The following is a 12,812-nucleotide window of genomic DNA, read 5'->3' as shown; positions in this document are numbered from 1 at the left end:
TCCATCAGCACTTTGGCTCTACCACACCCAAAGGGACTGATGTACTGAGGTTGGTACAGGAATGAGTACTGTAGGTAGCCTCCTGAAACAGCTCCAAAGATCCATACCTTCTACTCCACAGGGTAATCGTGAAATTCCCATTCTTTTAGGATGGGCTAGACCTACATACTCGTTTCTTCTTTAAGATATGTCTTTTTATTAGAAGATCATAGTTATAGAGCAGGGTTAACAAGTCATGTTCTATGTACTTGTTCACTCCCCAATAGCTGTAAGAGCAGGATGAGATGGGAACCTTGGGCCTGAATGTCTATGCAGGTCTTCCATGTCAGTGGTAGGGACTCAGATACTTTGGCTATCTTCTGTTGCTTCCCCAGATGCACTGGCAGGACATCAGAGCTCCTATGTGATAACAGCTAGTGCATGCAATGACTTTACCTGTATGCCACAGTACTTGCCACGGGACCTGATGCTAACCAACTGCAGGACGCAAAAGTATTGACTCGCTGTTTTTTGAATTTAGGCTGCAGCAATACTCTGACTCCCATCTTACTCATGGTCACGCTCTCACTCTCTGACTCATGTAGCCTGTTTTCCTCATGGGACAGACAAGAGATGGCCATCTTTGTCAACAATCCAAAGGAAACAGAAGCCCTCATGTCAACAACTCTTGATGGCCTGAGTCCCGCCAGAGCCACATGAGAGAGTTTAGAAGTGGAGTCACACCCATACAAGTTTATAGAGGAGACCACAGTCCCTATGCTGATATTTTCATTATAGACTTTTGAGGGACTGAGAATTAGAGGACTCAGTTAGCCTTTTATCCAGGACCCTGACCCACAGATCTCTGTGAAAGTCACTGCTCATAATTAGATGTCACTAGTTTTGAGTGATTTCTTATAAAGCAATGGACAATACTCAGTACAACAGAAATAATCCATGGAGACTGGGACTGGGAGCAAAGGAATAAAGATCCACGTCTAGGTGGAAGGACTTCTAAGAAGACAGGTGGTAAAGAGTGTGTCCGTATTTGACTCAGACCCAGAGGAAAGTACTTATTTAGTCACTAATCAATTTTTTTGTGTGACCATTGGAAAATCACATCGGTCTCTCAACTCACCAGTCCTTTCTGTAAGATTTCACTAAATCTCAGCTTACAAAACTGCTAGGATATGTCCACTTATATAACTCCAGTGGCGGAGTGTGTGACATTCAGCAGACCATCAGTAAATGCAGCTGTCGCTATGGAAATACTCGATCTGAAGCCCTGCAACCTCATTTCTTGAGGGTTCCTGAGACTCAGTGTTCCATTGCTCAAAAACATCATTGCAGGTGAAATATCCCTGCAAAGAGGATACAACCTTTTGCTCCCTTGGAAGGGTAGCCCATCTGAATAGATACTTTTCAAAACTCCTCCAATGCGATGAAGGCATTCCCTGTGTGGTGCAGCTCAGAAGGCATATCCCTCATGCAAAGGACCCACACTTCGAGGTTCTTCCCTTCCTCCTTTCCTCTCATGTGTCTTCCTTCCCTCCCTGTCGCCTCCTGCTTTGGTCCCTCCATTGCATCTCTCACCTCTTGTGACCCAGGTGATTGATTCCAAAATCCTAATACACCCTCTTGCCTCTCTTTGCTTGATTCATCCCTCCCAGAAACACAGCCCTTCCTTACCTGTTTTTCCTAACTTTTCTGGACAATCCGTCACCTTGTCTTCACAATGCACAGATATTCAGATCTCTGGGACACAGAGGGCAGGTTCTGGCCACTGTCTTCTAAGGAAAGATGCAGGTCAGCCTCACTCTGAACCCTTCATTGTGCTCTAGAGGAGGAGCACTTGAAAGAGCCAGGATGTACTGCAGAACCCGTATAGGGACAGAATCCCAGGACACAAGCACAGTAGTCATGTGGACATCCCACAGAACCCCCCAGATCCAAGTGGCATGGTTCTGAAAGAACGCCTTTCTCTCTGGAACTTAACCTCTCAACCCCAAGACATCTCAGCTGAACATCTCAACTCTAATTTACTCTTACAACATCATTTTATTCCACAGCATGACTTCCATGCATCCCCAGGCTCAAAGAAAGACTGAATTCTACACTGGTATACATAAATGTCCTCTGAAACCACCATTTTCTCAGTCAGCCACTCATTTGTCTTTTTGTTACCTAAATTTTCCACTCCCAGAGGTAACCTTCATTCCTCCTGGGTCACCCCGACCCTTTGGTACTGACTTTTTATGCTTTGCACATAAACATACTATCTTTCCTTCACCATCAATGCACTAAACACACCAAATTATCATCTACATGTATCCCTTGCACTACTGTCCCCACCCACACACTCAAATCTGAACAACAAGTGTCAGACCCCGAGTTTCACATACAGCATAATTCCAGTAAATGGTTACTCTAAAAATGATTTGGTGGCCACAAACACTAAGATCTATTGTACCTTCTTCTGATGGGGCAAGGACATGCAGTATCTCTTTTGCTTCCTCCAGTTTGGAGCCCTGACCTCTCCTGTGGCCCTCACATTGGGATCTGATTTTTCCCAAATTGTGCAGCCATCCTAAAGGTGTGAAGGCTTCTCTGCATTCCAGAACTGAGCTGACTGGGCTCCATCCCCTAGTATGTGCCACGACAGTCATTACCTCTTATCCTGTCAAAGAGGCCTCCTTCACAGTGAAGAGGTATAAAACGAGTGTGCTGGTTGGCGTTCCCTTGGCCAAGTCTTTGGAGGACAAACATGTCTGTCTGACATCTGAGGGCAGACCTTAGAACCTCTATTAGGGTCTGGATACATGCTACGAGTCTTTCTAGGACCGTGGCACTCTGTCTGGCCCCAACAGCATCCTCAGACTCAAGGCCTGGGGCAAAGGAAATCATGGTCTCCACAGGGCACAACTCTACACCCTGATGTGACCACCTGAAGGTCAACCTTGACTACTACACAGGTGCTGAAAAAACCCTGGGCCTGCTTGTCTGCAGTTCCACAGAGTGAACTCTGCTGCCTGCTGCTCCTCTCCCCCTTCCCCATCTACCTGCTATTCACAGACAATTCAGGCATCTGTTCTGGAAGATTCATTGATTCCACTACAACCTCCAGGGTTGCTGGGGACCCTGTTGGAGCCAACACGTGCACTCCTATGCTTCCCTCTCTCACTTCCGCTGTGCTCGTGTCTCTCCTGTCCTCTCCTCCACAGCCCCTGGAGGCCACATCTGTGGGAAAGAAACACCGACAGAGAACCACTCCTGGGCTTTCACATTTTGTGTATCAGAAGCTATGCTTGCCCACTGCTTGACTAATGATTTTATTTCCTTCTGAGCCTGTGAAACCTCAGATGATAACAAAATTCAGAGCAGAATGGCCATGCACACAGGCTGATTAAAGTCCACAAGGCAGCAGAAAGACTGGAGGACATTGTCCACCTGAATGCCTTTTACATGACTGTGCTCACAAAGCTAAATCTGTGCTTCTCGGTTTACATTTTGGTCTCTTTCCTCTACTTGAGAGCTTGAATGTTAAGGCATCAGCCCATCACTCCCCAAGTTTCTAGAAGGCTGAGTGAAATTTCTCCCTTGATTTCCACCACATGCTTGTTTTCTGAATCAGATCTAAGTCCAATAACAGTAGGGAGACATTTTCTTAGTATCTCTTATGTATGAGCCTTCAAACTAGCAAACACTTAAGAGATGAACAGCATCAGGAGTGACTGGGGGCAGAGGTGGGCTTGTGGTGCAGCAAGTAAAGCCAGTGTTTAAAGTGCTGGCATCCCATGTCAGAATGCAATTCAATCCCAGCTATTCCACTTCCGATCTAGCTTGCTGCTAATGTATCCAGGAAGGAAACAAGTGTCCCAAATACATAGGCTGCTGCCATCACATAGAAACTCCAGGTGGAGTGCTTGGCTCCTGGTGTTAACCTGGCCCAGCTCCAGCTATTTCAGGAACACTGGGAGCAAACCAATGAAAGGAAGATCTCCGTTTCTGTCCATGCTTCTCTCTTGCTCTCTGTCCCTCTCTTTCTTTCCCATCCCATAGAATAAATCAATAAAAAGTAACTTTAAAAGAGAGAGCAACTGGGAAAACAGTGCATACCATCTGGCTGACAATATCACTTGGTGCTGCCTCCTTGGAATTCATTCGTCTATGGCTACTTAGTGTTCAAATGCATGAGAGGTTATCTGAAATGCCACGGAATCAGTGTATTCCCAAAAAGCTAGGAATTTTGCATCAAGGTAAACATGATTTTCAATTCTGTTTTGTTTGTTTGTTTGTTTGTTTGTTTAGGAACTTATTGAAATTTTCCTCCAAACTCCGTATCTGGGTATTGTTACTGGAGAAACACATCCTCTATGAAAAAGGGTATCAGAGAAATATCAAAAAACTTTAAGGACTGGACAATGACAAAAATATGAGGTTCACAATTTTTGAAAATAGTTACAGAATTAGGGCACAAAGCACATTACACTACACAGAAGGTAGAAATCATGAGACATGAGATGGATCTCCATTAAGAGATGATACAATTTCATCCAGACTTAATATACAATGCTACAATTACCACACTACAGGCGTGGCTGGCTTGTATGCTGCCCAAGAGTCTCAATAATCAGAAGTGGGTGATTCTATATGATGACATAGATGTGAATGTAAACGCTGTGACTGAGAAATTCTGGAGCAAACAGGAGTTGCTCAAAAACGGCCTGGTGATAGAAGGGCAGGGATAAAGACTATTATTCCACTGTGTTGTTTGTGTGGTGTGTGGTAAGGTTGTGCTCAAGGATTATATGCACAAATAAGACACTAAAATTGCAGAGCACATACTAGTAGATTTTAATAATCTCCATAGGTTTTAATAAGAAAGGATTTTATTAGCTGAAGTCACAAAAGTCACTTCTCTCTTGGAAGCTCTGAGAAACAACTGTTTTTCACTCCTCCAATTGGCCAAATGCTTTCAGCTGCAATGTACCCAGTTGAGTCTCAGGTGTGACAGGATCCAGGTGACAATCCTGCAGCATCCATTCCAACTGTAAATTCCATATGTTCCCGAATCCGTACATGCCTGTGATGCCGGGGCTGATAAGGGGAGAGCTTCTTGGTGTGAATCCCATCTTCTGTGCGAGGGTTTTAGTTGCATTCACGTACAGCCCCTCCCTGACTCTGTAGAATTCAGAGTCCAGTCACACCAGTTTCCCGGAGGCCACTCATTTACTCAAAGAAGACTCAGAAGTAAAAGTCAATGGCAGCAGGCTGTTGGCCTGACCCTGCATGAGGATTTGAGGGAGGAGTAGCCTGGCCATGTCTGCCAGCCTGGGACTCATTCCACAGAAGAAAGGTCTCAGCATTGGTGACTTCATGGGTTTAGGCTTCCATGAAGCATATCACAGACAGGGTGACATCAGCAACAGGAATGTAATTCTTCTTGGTTCTGTAAGCGAGCCAATAGTTTCCAGCAAAGGCTGTCTTTGTGGCTTGCTGTTTTCTCCTTAGATCCTTACCTGGTTTGTGGGCAGAGAGAAGCAGGTCAACTGCCCCTCCACTGTATCCCTTCAAAGAGACACAAATGCCATCAAGTCAGAGCTCCACCCTCACCTCCCAAAAGCCCTAGCTCCAAAGGCACAGGGTTTTCAAAACTTCCATGGAAAACGTCCACTATGAAAAAATTGAAATCCACTATGAAATCTCACCATGGATTTCAGTGTCTTCCATACTAAAATGAATTCATCTTTTAATTTCATTTTTCCAGCAGTCTGAAATATCTCAGAGTGTAACTCTGGGAGTTGAGGCCTCACTCTGCAAATTGGTGGGGGTGGAGTGGGGTGAACACAGGAAGAATTCAGTCCATAGTAACTGGCAAAGCTTTTTCTTGCTGACCTTGACTTTTCAGTGCCCTACTTTCCTGATATCTAAATGTGCTTTCACTATTCCAAATGCTTCTGCCTTGAGAAACCGGCTGATAACCTTGGCCCCTCCTGCAGCCTGAAGCACCCCACTACCACATCACCATGGAGAGATGCATTCAGTCCCCCGCCTGTGGACCCTGCCCTTAGATGGCACTGCCTTGGTGATCGTTGCAGATGTCAGGATCCCTGGCCCAGATCCTAGGAATACACGGGAGCATCTTAAAGGGCAAGCCCTTGACCTTATGATGCATGTCTGCCCCTGAGAAAATTCACCCATAACTTCAGCAAAGGGGCTCCAGGCCTTTCAGGTAGTAGGGCCAGAAACAGTTTGTCAATGCCATTCTGCCATCTGGTGGTAAACCATTACATCTACAAGTGCAAGAAAGGAAAACTTGGAATGTGATCAGGGATACACCACAGAATTGGGGCCTTTGCACCCTGGGCATTCAGGGTTTCTCCACGAGTTGAAATAAGCTTTCTACTTACTAGTGGAAGATTCTTGTATGAGGATGGAATTTCTGCATGGAGACGGCAGTATTTGCTGGGGGGTGGAGGGAGGGTCTTCATTTCTATACATTTCAAGTGAGCAATTTAAACCTAGCTGTAATCAAGCATTTAAGTACAGCTGACTAACCAGGTGATGCTAGTTATCTAGCTAGTCTTATATAAAAGCAAGAGATAACTTCAACTTGTTCACAGGCTCATGTTCAACTAACTCCCAAGCTTCAGTGGGTGGTGTTGATAAAACCTAGTTGGGGTGAATTCATGGAAGGAAAAGGGGGATGTCCAGGACAGGTCATGAGATCCATTCACTTCCTGGAAGGATGTCTGGGCATTCCCTCAAATGTGCTGGCAAATCCACAACATTGTGACAAGGATTCTCTTACAAGTAAGAGCTCGTGTGAGTGAGCACTAAAGGTTCTTTACCTGTGACTTACACAAGAATTTTCTGAAACTCAGGGCTGTTCAGGAAAAAAGCAACCCTCCTCCCATTGCTCCAAGGACTACACAGGCTTGCTTCCAACACGTTTATTGTTGTCAATCTCATCAAATAGAGCCAGTGGTGGCTTCATTTCCAGGAAAGGGATTTTCATGTGAATGCCATCTGTGCTATCAGGGCTCTTGATGTCCTGTTCTTGCACCCTCCCCTGGCCTTATCTCTGTCACTCTGGGTCCAGCTACAACTCTGCTGCAGTACCGAGAGCAGAGGTAGTGGCTGTGGTCAAGTTATAGGTTCCAGTTAACATATATTCAGGGCTCAGACACACGATGTTGCATTTTTCCATGGCATAAAGATATGCAGAGCTTTTGACAACCACCCATGATTCAGAAAAGAATACGTCACCCTTGCAACTTCATCCATGAAGTTCAAGCTTTAAATGTGGGGCAATCAACAAAGAATAAAATAACAGTAATATCCACTTGGAGTTGGTTGCCAATTGTCACAGTTGGCCTGAAACACAGAGGCGTTTTTGACACAAGTCCTTCAGTTTTAAATGTAGAATGTCCGCAGGCAAACTGGGCCCGTGAGTGACCCTAGCATGCACCGAACAACTCATTATCAAGGAAAAGGAGCTAACCCTAGAAAAGATTTCACAATGAGGTTCCCCAGAGCTGTTCTCAGTGGGAAGAAGCCAAAGCTTGAGCTTGCTGGGTGGATCAGTGGAAGGGAAAATGATGGACAAAGATGGAGTGGAGACTGGAGTAAGGGACTCAGGAAGAGAGGGGCAGTCACATGCCAGAGAAGTACCCTCTTGATGAGCTCAGGACACTGGACTGCAGTGGGGGGAGGAAAGCTGGAGCAGACACAGAGAAGTAGGGGGCTATGGAAGGGGCCGGGACTGGGGTGGGCTTGTTTGCACCCAGCACAGTGAGGAGGTTCGCTGGTCTCTTCCAACAGGTCTTGTTCCTCCAGTCATATCAAACACACTCGGAGAAGCTTGATCTCAACGCCTGCCGTCCAAGTGAGTCTGATTTCCTTCGTTAGCATGAATGTGTCTTCCCTGGGCTGCTCACTGGGTGTGGCCTGTGCAGGGCACTGGTGGAACCCCTGTGCCTGGAGCATGTTGAGGAAGCACAACACAGCTGTAGCACGAGGTGGTGGGTGCTGGGAGAGGACAGGGTCCATTAGCATGAGGCAATTGACTCTAATTTGCTGGCTATTAAAGACCCTGAGTGTGTGGCTGTCTCTTCTGGCACCTCAGGACAGCCATCCACTGACATGGGTTGATCCAGGGAGCCTACTTTCCTAGAGCCATCCTGGGGAAGCTAGTTCCAGAGAGCTCTAGCAGGTTTCATCAAATGCTCTAAATGAGAGTGCACAACAGCGCTGCCTCCCGCTGCTGACAACCCAGCCCACCTGCCTTGCTTCTGTCCCACCAAGGGAGAACATCCACCTTGATTCATTCTGCAGGGCTCCCAAAGGCCCATCAGTCACTCTGCTTGGTTTTATTTCCCTTCCTTGGGAGAGGACAACAGACTCTCAGAAAGCGTGAATCAGGAGCAACAAACACAGCCATGAACAATGACCAAGACCCCTCTGCTATCCAGGGCCTCTGCTTACCCTACTTTATCACAGTGCCTTAAATAAAGCTGAAACACTAGACTATTATTGCTGTGTGAAATATGACATGACTTTTCCTACTGACCTCTGCTGAATTGAGAGCTGTTGGCTTTGGAGAAGGGGAAAAGCTGGCCTCATCCAGTGCCCTGTAAGGCTGTCCTCCAGTTTCTTGAGGCAGAGTTGTTTGTCCCTTGGTTGTGGTGGAAATGGACTGTGGCAAATCAGCAGTGTACTGTTCTGATCCCTGTGGCTCTTATGTGCAGGAGGAAGGATAAAATCCAATCACTTTTCTTCCAGTCATGCATGCCGTCTTCCTACTTCAGAAACACTGGGCAGATCTTTAAATAAATAGATCTTTAAGCACTTTCGCTGCAATCCTATCAGTGCTTTCACAGCATCTCACACTCTGCAACCCCTCCCCAAGGCCACCACAACAGGCTAGGGGAACAGCTGTGACTCCAGCAGCCAGCGCTGGTTGAGTGAATCCTTAAGGATTGCCCAGCACAGCACTCCTTAGTGGTGATGAAGGCGCACCACCTGGTGTACACTGCAGGAACTACACAGGATCAAGTACTTCCAGATCCACCACAGACTGACGTCTCTGTGCTTAGTCATCCAAGAGCACCTGCTTTCCAACAGTCATTTTCCACACCCAAATTTTCTTTCTCAGTCCTCAAGTGTAACAACTGATGAACCTGGATCCTACACATGTCCCCAGCCCCAGTACTCCCAAAGTCTGGCTCATCCATTCCGCAGAACAAGAAAATGCTCCCAGTGTGCACAATACCCTGCCCCTGGCACTGTCACTATCTACACCCAAGTGCTTCTCATCTCACATGACATCTCATTACAACAAGCCCTCGTGGCTTACCCAACAATTACCAACACCCAACACATACCCCTAGCCTTTTCTCTTCCAGTTTCCACTAACACTTGGTCCTTATTCTAATTCTAGCAAGTAATGCATTTTTTAAAAAGCCATGTGTGGCTGGCTTATTTACATGACACCTTCATCTAGACACCCACTGTGGGGAACTGGTGTCTTCAGTACCTGATACATAGTATCAGGAAGTAAATGTATAGTATCCAGCCTCACGTATAGTACCTGGCAGTAAATGTGTTGTGCCTGTATAGTACCCAGCCTCACATATAGTATCTGGCAGTAAATGTACATCCCCTGTATAATACCCAGCCTCGTATATAGTATCTGGCAGTAAATTTGTAGTATTCAGCCTTGCATACAGTTCCTGGCAGTAAATGTGTAGTCCCTGGATAGTACCCAGAGGCACATATAGTACCTGAGAGTAAAAGTGTAGTACCTATATAGTAAAAGTCACAAATATAGTACCTGGCAGTAAATGCATAGTACCCAGCCTCACATATAGTACCTGGTAATAAATGTTCAGTGCCAATATAGTAATAAAATTACATATAATCCCTGGTCGTAAATGAGTAGTATCTGTATACTACCCAGCCTCACATATAGTACCTGGCAGTAAGTGACTAGTACCTGTGTGGTACCCAGCATTGTAGATAATATCTGGTAGTAAATGGATAGTACCTGTGTAGTACCCAGCCTTGTATGTACTATTTGAGGGCAAATGTATAGTACCCAACCTCACATATACTACCTGACAGTAAATGTATATTTACCTGTGTAGTACCCAGCCTTGCATATACTACCTGACAGTGAATGTATAGTACCCGAATAGTACCAAACCTCATAGACAGCACCTGGCAGTAAATATATAGTGGTTATATAGTACCTAGACTCTCATATAGCACCTGGCAGTAATTGTACAGTACCTTTATAGTACCCAGGATCACATATAGTCCCTGGCTAAATGCACAGTATGTGTGTAGTACAGTTTTGCATGTAGTACCTGACAGTAGATGTACTCTGCTTGTGTAGTACCCATCCTTGCATATAGTACCTGGGGGGTAAGGGTATAGTGCCTGGGTCTCCAGTACCTGGTATATAGTATCTGGCAGTAAATGTATAGTTCCTATACAATACCCAGTCTCACATATTGTGCCAGTAAGCGTATAGCATCCAGCCTCACAATACTACTTGTCAGTAAATGCATGCCTGAATATTAAGTCAGTGAGCAAATATCTAATACTTCAATTTTTCATTTCCCCCTGTATTTCGGAGAGTTAAATGAATGCAGTTAGATATCAGCCATGCTCTAAGAGCAGGAATACCACAAAAAGGAAACGAATGCTGCCACCTACAACTCTATATGCCAGACTCACCAGTGTTTGAGTTCATATGTTTAACTGTTAGGAGCCAAAGACTTATGGGCCTTAGACTTGGCCTACCTGACAGCCTGTTGCATTGCAAAAGCCTGCAGGCAGGGCTACAGCAAGCAGGATATTAGGCCAAAACATCCTCTGTAGAGCAAACAGAATACAACCTCCACCCTTGTTCCTGTTCAGATAATTAGTTCCTCCCCTGTTTCAATGTAGCTGATTAGTTCCTTCCTGCTTCAGTGAAGATAATTACTCCCAGGAAGCCCCTCCCTTTCTCCCCCTCCCCTAGAGAAGGTATATATATGAGGAGAAAAAATAAAGAGAGAGGCACTCTTTTCCACCAGGTACGAGTGTCCGTGTGTTTCTTGGGCCAGCAGCCCGGCATTCCCAGTCCACCCTCAGGGTTTGAGTGTCGTGTCCTGCAGGTCGGGACAAACTGGTGGCCCGTACGGGGACCCTGATACGGTGGAGCAACTGTGGAACCTCGCGGAGAAGACTTCGGCCGAAGCGTTTGGGTGCGAGGCAAAAAGGGTGAGTCGATAATTGACTCGGACATTTTTAAGAAAAATGTTGTAGGGGCATAGTGATTTCATCTCCAGACCCTCTCCCTGTCCTAGGGCACGAGGGACAATCTGAGGGACCCCTGGAACTTTGGAGGGGCATAGTTCATTTCATCCCCAGACCTTCTCCCTGTCTTGGGGCACGAGGGATAATCTGAGGGACCCCGGAAATCCAGAGGCAAGCTTAGAGTTAAAGCTTAATGGTAATCTACCCCCACCTATAGTTACTCCCTATTCTTCTGAAAATCTATAGTGGTTGATGTGTGGTGTCAATAATGGGCTCGGAGATTTCTAAGCATCAGGCTACTAGAGCACTAATGAAATTATTAAAATATAATGGTATCGGTATAAAACAAAGTACTGCTAGCAATTATGTGTCTTTTATGCAACAAGTTAGCCCTTGGTTTTTAGAAGAAGGAAGGATTAATATCTCACAATGGGAACTCCACAAAAAAGACCTTTGTAGATGGGAATGGAAAAACGGTCCCTTCCCGAATGGAGTTGGACCCCTATGGCAGCTGATGAAGGAGTGTCTGTTATCCTCCCGCAGCTCCCTTCAGAAAGGTGTAGCTGAATGTCAGGAAGTTTTAGTTGAAATAAAAGAAAGGGAGTCCCAGCAAGAAAGTGTTGTTGACTCTACCTCCTCTAAACCATCGTCCTCTTCTGGTGAGGACTCCGATTCCGAACAAACAATACCTCTTGAGGAAGACGAGGAGTTAGGTGCACGACCAAAGAGACGTCTCTATCCTAGCCTCTCCACATTAAGAGTGGAAAATAACAGTCCAGATCCACCACCTTCAGACAACCCGCCATTGCCGGCGTCAATCACTCAGGTCTTAGAACAAAAGATTACCAACCTAGAAAAACTATTACAAAAGGTCTTAATAGAGCAGCAATCAACAAAAACAGTAGGGTCAGAAAAATGTTCAATTGAGGTCCCGCAGCACCCTCCTCCTTATCGCTCGACTCATGCCTTCCCGGTTTACGAGCGCGAACCTCGAGAGGAGGGCGGGCAAAGAGAACGGGTGCATCAGCCGCTGGCCTTAGCAGACATAAAAGCGCTAAAGGAGGCCATTGATAACTACGGCACCCAATCACCTTACACTATCAGCATGTTAGAAACCTTCTCCCGTACTTGTATGACCCCAGATGATTGGAAGGCCTCAGTTAAGGCAGTTTTGCAAGGTGGTGATTACATCTTGTGGCTGTCTCTCTTTCGAGACAATTGGTTAGAGACGGCTCGCTGTAATGCTGAGGCAGGCCACCCTGACCGTAATGTTGACATGCTGATGGGAGAGGGTCAATACAGTCAAGGTACTCAGCAAATAAATTATGACCTAGGAGTTTATGCTCAGATCAATGTTGCCGCTATGAGAGCATGGCGCCTCTTACCTCAAAAGGGAGGGTGTCAGGCAGACCTAACAAAAATCATTCAAAAGGGAGAAGAACCTTACTCCGATTTTGTCAATCACCTGATGGAGGCGGCTACAAGAGTATTCCCTGACACTCAGCTGGCTATGCCTTTCATACGGC

This window comes from Ochotona princeps, chromosome X (assembly GCF_030435755.1).
Source record: "Ochotona princeps isolate mOchPri1 chromosome X, mOchPri1.hap1, whole genome shotgun sequence".
Lineage (NCBI taxonomy): Eukaryota > Metazoa > Chordata > Mammalia > Lagomorpha > Ochotonidae > Ochotona > Ochotona princeps.
The sequence above is the reverse complement of the archived record's forward strand: the minus strand, read 5'-3'. Positions refer to the sequence as shown.